Below are 9598 nucleotides of genomic sequence, written 5' to 3' on the forward strand. Positions count from 1 at the left end.
GAATATTTCCTGAATTTCAGATATCATTAGGATTGATTTATAGTGAACAGATTTTGCTTACACATTAAAACCTAGTTCTGTAAGTAACTGAAATAAAGGGTGCCAAACCACCTCCAATTATTTTTTTACATTTCAAGGAAATGTGTGCAAAGTCTTCAGAATAGTGTCTTGATCAACAATGACAACTTCAGCAGCACAACTATCTATGGGTACCCAAAAAGTAGCTAGAAACAATACCTTTTTCTCTTTGAGCCTTTTGGAAGTGTTCAGCCCCTCAGTGCTCACCTTACAACATTTTTTTTAAATACGTGTTTGTGTGCCCACTGCTCTTGCTCCTTGCACAGTGAGGAGGAGCACATGGCAAGAAGAGACAAGAAGCATAGCGAAAAAAGCGAAATAAGCGATGACCTCTTTTGTATCATCCAATGTGTGTAACATTACTATTGCGACAACATATAGAAAATTATCACGTCTATGCATCCATTGTAGAGTCATACAGAGCTGCAACACCACGACTAAATTTCAACTTCGTGTTGGTTTAGGATCCCTTTATAGTGGCAAGCTAAAGATATCTGCATTTGTTCGACACATATTAAGATGCAGTGAAATGTGATATGGTAATCTCATTTAGAATGCACGTCATAAGGCTTTATTGTATATGTGGCCACAAGTAACTCTGGCTGCAAAGCAATATGGCACAGCCTAAACAGACGTCACCGACCACTCCAATCTGAACTTGCCTTTGCTACTTGCCCATTATCATCACAGCAAAAAATGAACAATTGAATCTGCTATGCATATGTGCAAGCTTATGCTAAGTATGAAGGGTGTTTTGTCATTATTGAGATCAGTTATTTATTTAAGAACACTTGCTGTCCAACAGAAATACATTGCTGTCGAAGCATCAAGACTCAAATATAAAGCAAAAAGAAGTGTCTCTTAAAAAACTACAGGCCACAAGGTGCAAGATAAATATTTGATATACTTGGGATGTAAGGCACGCACAAGAGCTGCTGCCATATTATATTTTTCCCTGTGTTGAAACCTGCTTGCTTTACTCACCCAACACATCTATAAAGATGCCGTGAAAACACCAATCAGCTGATGCGGCATGGTTGAACACATGTCCAGGGATTCCACCATTCATATTGGCTAAGCAGCCCTACAGCCTCCACAGTCCTGCAACCATTTGTAAGACAAATATAGTTATACCCAAAGTTCTTTATTTACAGACACACATGATTCGATATGTGGGGTTTAACGTCCCAAAACCACCATATGATTATGAGAGACGCCGTAGTGGAGGGCTCTGGAAATTTCGACCACCTGGGGTTCTTTAACGTGCGCCCAAATCTGAGCACACGGGCCTACAACATTTCCACCTCCATCGGAAATGCAGCCGCCGCAGCCGGGATTTGATCCCGCGACTTGCGGGTCAGCAGCCGAGTACCTTAGCCATTAGACCAGCGCGGCGGGGCAGCAGACACACATGATTGATTTGTGGGGTTTAACGTCCCAAAACCACCATATGATTATGAGAGACGCCGTAGTGGAGGGCTCCGGAAATTTTGACCACCTGGGGTTCTTTAACGTGCACCCAAATCTGAGTACACGGGCCTACAACATTTCCGCCTCCATCGGAAATGCAGCCGCCACAGCCGGGATTCGAACCCGCGACCTGCGGGTCAGCAGCCGAGTACCTTAGCCACTAGACCACCGTGGCGGGGCAGCAGACACACATGCAAGACGCATAACCACTCTATAGGAAGTTTGCATGATAATGCGCTGGGTAGCAAAACGGATGCCAATATAAAGTAAGCATCCCGGCCTGCTGCTTCTTTCTTTCCGTTCTTAAAAATTAATCAATCCATGGTTAATAAATGTTCACCCAATGTGGCAGTCACTATGTTCCCTCAATGTGGAAAATGTTCCCACAATGTGGCACTTACTGGCAGTCCAATGAAGCATTGCAATGTATTTCAAACACAATCCAATTCATGGCAAGTAAGCACGCAATAGCGTTTTGTCAGCTGTTCAAGAAAACAGCATGAAGCTTAGCTAAAACCCATGTTTTTTATAAAGACCATTCAATTAGATATTTAAAGTTGTGAGCATAATGTGAAAGAACACAGATTCGTGTTTAATCAATGATTACTTATTATGTACTGATATGAATGAAACTAACTGAATATGAAACGATAATTTTTGCTTGAGCATTTAGAGTTATGAACACTATCGCACTTGCCAGCTGCATCTTGTCAAAAACAGCGGCAAGCTAGGCTAGTTTCTGTAGGTGAGCAGTAATGAACAGTGCAAAGTAACGAGAAACACCAGTAACAACAGTATGGGGCGAGCACAGACTGCCAGCTGTATAATTTATTGCACAAAAGTTTGCCTGAATATCAGTCAGGCAACTCGTGTAAATGAAGGTCCATGGGAAATGAACAAGTTAGGAAATCAACAATGCCTGCTTTCTTTAACAGGACCCTCATTCACATAAAGTATGCAGCGATAGGCCCCTACCGAGGTACGTCACAGCAAGATGTCACTGGCACACGTAAAAGGTGTGGCTGGAAAAACACTCCCGCTGGTGGCTCTGCCCGGTACAGTCGTGCGGTGTTTGGGGCAAGTTTTAATTTTTCAAAGCTTACACTTCACATTACAATGTCGACATTAGCTGTAGTATGTGCCAGCAAACATCAAGCTGTGTGGTAAAATAATTGCCACGCTGTCTGTTTATCTTGAAGAAGTGAACACACGTGGTGGCCTGTGCGAGGAAAAGCAGCATAGTCTTCAAAAATGTGCACTGTTGATTGCGGCATGTAGTGTGCATTAATAAATATTGAGAATATCGGTTCAGCTGAAAATATTGTGTGTTGTGTGCGCAGTGTGAATAACAATGTGACTTGTTTGCGAAGACGTTAGCACTCGTGGCAGCGACCGGTTGTTGAAGAAACTTGATTCGACATTTTAGTCAAGGTAAATATGCACTTGACGCGATCATCTGCGAGTGGATACATCTCGGTGTTTACACTGTGTGCAGAAAAAAAAATTGCATGGTCACCGGGCTGGAAGATACCATTTGCTGAAGCTGCATGTATGCATCGCCCCAATGAGAACGCACGCCCAATAAAGGTATAACTCGTTTTATCGAAGGCCTCATATGTCTTCATGCAATAAGCAGAGATTCTTGTTTCATATATACTAAGTACCTTTACCGCTCGATATTCATGAAGTGACAATGCACACTACAAGTTTGTGTGTTTGGTCCTAAGAGAGCAATGTAAATATGCAAATAAGTTATAGGTGTCAGATGCAGCAATGTAACTGCACAAAAGATTGCATATATATTAGGCTACAGGTTTAGAATCGCATACATCTCAGTGGGCTATCAGGAACGTCACCAACAACTTCCTTTCCAACCAGTCCTTGCACCGGGGAAGGGACTGGCTGACACGATGCTCGAAGTTACGTCACACTGTTTGCAAACATAGAGAGGTTTCTTTGATAGGCAACATTTTGCACAATACATTTTTTAGATGGCAGACTGTACTCGTCCCACATTGATCATACTGATGTCTTTTGTTCTTACTTTGTGCTGTGAATTACTAGGCATTTATTCACCATTATCTTAAAAGGCTAATTTCAGTGTTCTCTCTCACATTGCTGACAACTGTGTCGTTGCATAAATTGGACAAAAAAGCAACAAAGAAGGGCTGTCACAAGAAATACACCAACATGGGTATTCTTCTGCAAACAAAAGTCGGCACTGGCCCTGTCATTACCCGTCTTCCTTCTCTCTTTGCCTTGTTTGTGCTGAAACAGCCAAACACCTGATGAGTTAGATGAGAAATATTAATGCATCAAAACTATAAGTGCTTGCATCAGCAACTACACAACAGCGTGATAACCGCACCCCTGCCACACAGCAGCGAAACATATTTTGAACATGCTGGCAGTGTATTATTTTATAAAAAGCAACTCTGGCAGATTACAAAATCTCACATTGTGCATGCATGTTTTCTTCAAAGTCAGGCGTACAATGTAGGTGCTAGCCGGTACATTATTAGTTAGAAGCAAAGGCGTCTTGTAGGTACACATACAGATTGCACGAACACCTCTCTTTCTCTACACTAGGCACACACATGATATCATTTACCAAGCATACGCCACTGTTTACGGGCATAATAACGCTCTACCGTGAACGTATGCTTATCAACCCACTTAGGCGGTTGGCTAGGTGAATCGAGCCATGTTACAAATTGTATCGCCCGTGAACGTGAACAAAATGCTGCTTTGCATCAATGGCACTGCAGGCTTCGTTTAATCAACAACGTAGCAAGCGCCGTGAGCGTCCTCCTCACTACATTGCACATATGAAAAAAATTGCCCGCAGCTTCCCTCGGGGGAACACTGAGGAGGATGCGGAGCATATAATTGGTTAACGGGGTGTTAAAGTGCGACTTACTTGGGTCGATGGCTAAATTGGTTAACGTGGTTGTGAAATGGGGTGTTAAATTGCGACTTACTTGGGTCGATGGCTAAATTGGTTAACGTGGTTGTAGGAGGGGGTGTTAAATGAGTGAACACGTACACACGTATGCGAAAGGGCGGCGCTGGTCGAAGGGACGTCGATCATTGTGTTTGTGGATTCGTTGGAATTCATTTCACCGCGACCTTGGACGTCGACGAACCGTACAAACCAACCGACGAGCGGCAACTGAGCGAGCGAGCGCCGACCTTGAGTATATATATATACAATGCGACGGCGCATGCACTGTCAGCTGTTGAATGTTCTCGAAGCGCGACGGTGCATGCGCGTGCACTGGAGAATCAGGAGAATTGTAGATGTCGAACGCGGTGTGTAGAGGAGGGAGGGTGCACAGATGGTGGAGGAGTGAAGCGCGCGCGGTGTGTAGAGGAGGAAGGGATGCACAGATGGTGGAAGAAGGAGGAGACGGCGCGGCGGCGCATGCGCGCGCGTCAGCTGTCGAATGTTGGAGAAGCGGTGCGGACGGCGCACTACAAGGCGCGAGTATAAGATGCTTCCGCATCTAAAAATCGATCACCTTACACATGCATGTTGCCGCAGTTGTCGCGAATTAGCTCCAGTAAGGCCGCGCCGATGCGCCATGGTTCTGCTGGCGTTAGCGTTGTCAAAGCGAATCGGCAACCGCACTCGCAAAGGCGCGTAAGGCTGCCCTTTCACGACGCCTCGTTCGAGTGCGGCAACACACACTTGCACTGAGTGGCATACTTAGTCTACATAAAAAAGTGTCCCCATTACCTTTAGTTTCTTTCACACTGTCCTGAAGGAAGTGACCACAGGCGTCAGCCGCCACTTCGGAGTCCTTCAAGCGCCCGCACAACCCGCCGATTCCTTGAACGACTCGCACTTGATCTGAACTCGAAAAACTGCAGGAATCGCGCGCATTCTTTGCACATCGCACGAACGAGGAATGGCGCTTCCTTGCGTAAATTTAATATTTCTTGCTCTGGTCTGTAGCAGCGCGAACACATGAGATACGCACCGAAACGGCATGCCCATGGAAACAAATAAAACAAGCAACAAGTGGCTTTAACTGTGGATGGATTTGCCTTGAATATCTGTGTGAGGAAAATAAAAAAAAACATCTGTCGCTGCAATAAACTGAAAAAATGTATGTTATCTGGGAAAACAACTTTAAAAGTGATAAACGGTTATTCAAGAAACAAGTTACAAATTATGAATATTTTCGCAGGTCTTTGTTTTGTTTTTTTGTTCTAGCAGACGACAGCCTCCTACTGCTTCTATGACAGACGTAGTGCGGTTTTATGTTGGTGGGTGTCGCCGACGCAAAGCTCTATAGTAGTCGTATCAGAGTTATCAATTCTCAATAAATCATAGGATGACTACAAAGCAGTAACATTTTGACATAGTGCAGTACGCGATCTTTCAAGGCATGACATTTCTTTGCTCTAAAGCAAATCGAAGCAAGCCGGCTGGCGCAATCAGCTGATCTCGCCGCTACGCGAGGCATGGTCGTGCGCATAAGCGTCGCTACCCCACGCTCGATTTGTGATCGAGCGAGAGAGCTACTAAGGGGAACACAGCTAGATGCAAGGATTAATGGCGTATCACTCTAATTTCCTGTGGTGGCTGACTCAATCGCAAGAGAGCCCCGGGAAACAACCTTCAACTGCTCAAGCTTGTGTGTGGGCGTAAAAATACTTGTTTTCATCCGCGAGGGGGCAGCAATCTATAACTGAAAGACATGCGAAAAGCATGTGACGTAGATACAATCACAAAACATATGCACACAATAATAGATACAATCGCATATCGTACATAGATATGCCAACACATAGCGTGTAAACAGCTAATTTGTATACATGTGTTAAAGCAGTGCCTCATTTATAACTTTTAGTGCCCGGTAAAAGCGGAAGAGAACAATGGGACTACTCCGTCGGCGCGAGTGCGGCGCCTCGACACCAGGTGCCGCTGCCTAAACAGGACGCCGGAGTTCGCTATGTGCCGCAGCCGCCGTGGTTCTGGCTCCGCACTTAGAAGTAAACAGATTAAATCCTTGATGTTCTGCTCTCAAACCTCAATATATCGCGGCTGTAATCGCTGAATTATGTTACCGAGTGTTTCAGAGATCTGGTTGCCAGCTTTCATGCACTAGCCGCAAGCGAAGAACGCCACGCTAAATGAATACCAAAAACATGCCGTGTACGCACGCACCTACATGCGTGGACATAATATACATGAATTTCCAACGTTGACTTGCCATGCGTAGCAGCTCTATATTCTGCAAAATGAACCAAATTGATGCGATACGAATATATTTTGAAAAAAGAAGGAACAATTATTTGTAAGTACCTCTAATTTCGGTAGCCTCACAGTTTTGCATATTTTCTTGACAGTGGCTTTTTCGCGAAAGCATCATGCTTGTCACTGACAGTGAATGCATAGTTCACCAGCAGGGGCCGCGAAACCTGAACAGATATCAGCTCTATGAGCTTAGCTCTGTCAGTGTCATCCATCTCCTTGCACTTTAGCAGGTTTGAAGCACACAGTGCTGGCACAGCATACTTGACCAGGGTAGACAATGGATTTTTTAGAGTCGGATTGTCCTTCAGAGCACGATCCGCAAATGCCCTTAGCACGTCAACGGCAAACAACAACTGGTCTGACGGGTAAAGTAGCCCACCTCGGTCCTGGCTGCGGGTGAACTGCAAGATAGGTTGATTGCTCGCTGGCTTTGTGCAAACAGCAGTGCAACTTCCACAACACATGTGCTCGTTTATAACGCGGGAAATATAGCCCCCAACATAAACAGTTGCAGAAATCTCAAGTGATGGCAAGTGCTGAGGCAAGACTGTTGCATTAAGCCGTTGCAAAACACATGCAGCTCTCTGTAGCTGAGGCGGCTGCTGTGTTAGCGAAGGAGAAGCTTCAGTGAGCAATGTGCCTGTTGACATTTGGGCACATTCTCTGTGTGCTACGTTTGATGCCATGCTGGATGCGGCAAGTCCAATTTTTAACACCTTCTCCAGCCCTTGCAAAACAGAACGAACATTCAGCATGTCATTGCAGCCAGAGAACATCCACAGTGTTACAAACAGCGACTCGATGGGGTCACTATTAAACTTACGCGTGAGCACAAACAAGAACTTCTCCTCTGTGAGCACGTACTTGATACAGGCAACTGTGGAATATGTGGTCAGGAGGAATGCTTCATACGTTTCTTTCGTCAAAATGTTTTTTTGACTTCGACAGCTTTTTTCCAGTTCATCCAAGTACATGAGCAGCGTGACATCGAGCCACTCCAGTCTTGCATCTTCAGCATCGTCAAACTGCCGCGTGTCAGGATATTTTTTTGTGGATGTGCTCGGTCGTATTGCTTGTATCATGCAGCACGAACCATCGATAGATGTTTTGCATGAAAATGATGGTCTGGCCTGCTGCCGCGAATGATACACTCGATGTATGCCCAGCTTGGTCTCTGAGATGCTCCAGGGCTGCATTAACATCAGGCGAGAAGACCTGAATTGCCCTTGCGACATTCATTTTTTCTATGTTATTCAGATAGACATGTTTTCGGCTGAGGTAGCGAACAGGTTTTACAACCACGTCCTTCTGTAGGTCGTAGAGCTTCTTGATGTAGCAGGATGAGACCTCTCCTTTCGGACCAATGTCGTGGGCCAGAAACTGCGAGCGCACGTTTTTTAAAACGTGGCATGTATCAAAACTTAAAAAGAGGAGCCTGTCGCAGTCACAGGGATGTTCTATCCGGTACGTAAGAAGACCATCGCCCAAAAGTGTCATGGCATTGACGTTCACTCTGTGGTTATCACTCACTAAGCGAACTACCCTGAAACCACAGGCTTCTACTTTTTCAAGCACAAAAATCAACAACTTGTGAAGCTGTGGGCCTGTTAACCCCTTGGTAAAATAGTAGGCCACTGGAATGCGATATGATGTCGAGAGTCCTGTAATTAGGAAACAGAGAAGAGAGTTTGCTAAAATGAGGTCCCCACCATGTTGTTCCAAAGAGACATCGGCGTGCCCCACAAAGCAGTCCTGCTGTTTGTTGTACTGCAGCTTTTCCCTGATCTTCATTTCGTCGACTATGAGTGAACACACCCTTGACTGTGGTACAGTCAAGCTTTCGGCTTCTACTCTGAGGCGAGCTTCGGCGAGTTTGCTGACGCCTGTTTCTCCACTGGTGGTTCCCAAGTAGTTGCTCAAAGTCTTTCTGCAAGGAAGCTTCAAAAGCATTTCACCGTGGATGTGCTCGTACGCCCTTGTCGACAAATGCCTTGAAACTACACAACGCCCGGTTGTCTCCTCAGACCGGCTCGGCCTCTTCTTCTTGAAGTTCTCAATCTGATCAATCAAGAATAAAGCTGCAGGTTCCTTTCCTTTCGCCCTTTCCTTGATGTAAGAAACATCCGCAACCAGGACGTTCTCGTGCAGCTTTTTCAATTCAATTTTGTACTTGTCGACGGTCTGCTGCAGTCGAAGCATCTGGCTCCTCAACTCCTTTTCTTTTCTCCTCCACTTCGCTTTCTCAGCGGCAAGCACACTTGAAGTTGACCTGTTGCCTACCCGAACGCCTTGATCACGCAAGTTGGCCTCCGACGATGTGTCCATCGCGCAACAATCCGACATATCCGCCACTGCTGAAGCAACGTTGCCGCTCGCGGAGTCGCTGCGCGCCATCGTAGCACTCACTCGTTTATTGATGCTTGCTGTATTTCTCGCGGGAGTTGACTTCGGCTGGAGATGGGGCGGGTATTCTTCAAAAACTGACGGCACAGCCCCTTTCTTTAGGCGTCGCCGCTTGCCTTCGATGAAGTCCTCTTCTTTGAAGTGACGACTGCATACTTTGGTGTAGCATGAGGTGGTGTTCGGCGACCACTTGTCTCGTCGTATTGCGACAAGCCAGCGTGCTCGAGCGTCTGCGTCAGCGGGTAGTTCATGAAACGAAAGCCCTGCGGTTTCTTTTTCTCGTCCGATTTGCACAGCGGAACACAACAGTAGGCCATCATAAAGCATTCTTCGCATGTACTTGCCGAAAACTGTCCCACAAACGAAGTTGCGCACCACTGA

The 9598-nt window shown here is 45.7% G+C and overlaps 1 pseudogene; it reads right to left on the reverse strand.

Moving 5' to 3' along the window:
• Window positions 1-6879: 6879 nt before the first annotated feature.
• Window positions 6880-9208, reverse strand: LOC142775071 (uncharacterized; annotated as a pseudogene).
• Between the last annotated feature and the right edge of the window lie 390 nt (window positions 9209-9598).

Source organism: Rhipicephalus microplus, chromosome X (assembly GCF_043290135.1).
Source record: "Rhipicephalus microplus isolate Deutch F79 chromosome X, USDA_Rmic, whole genome shotgun sequence".
Classification (NCBI taxonomy): Eukaryota; Metazoa; Arthropoda; class Arachnida; order Ixodida; family Ixodidae; genus Rhipicephalus; species Rhipicephalus microplus.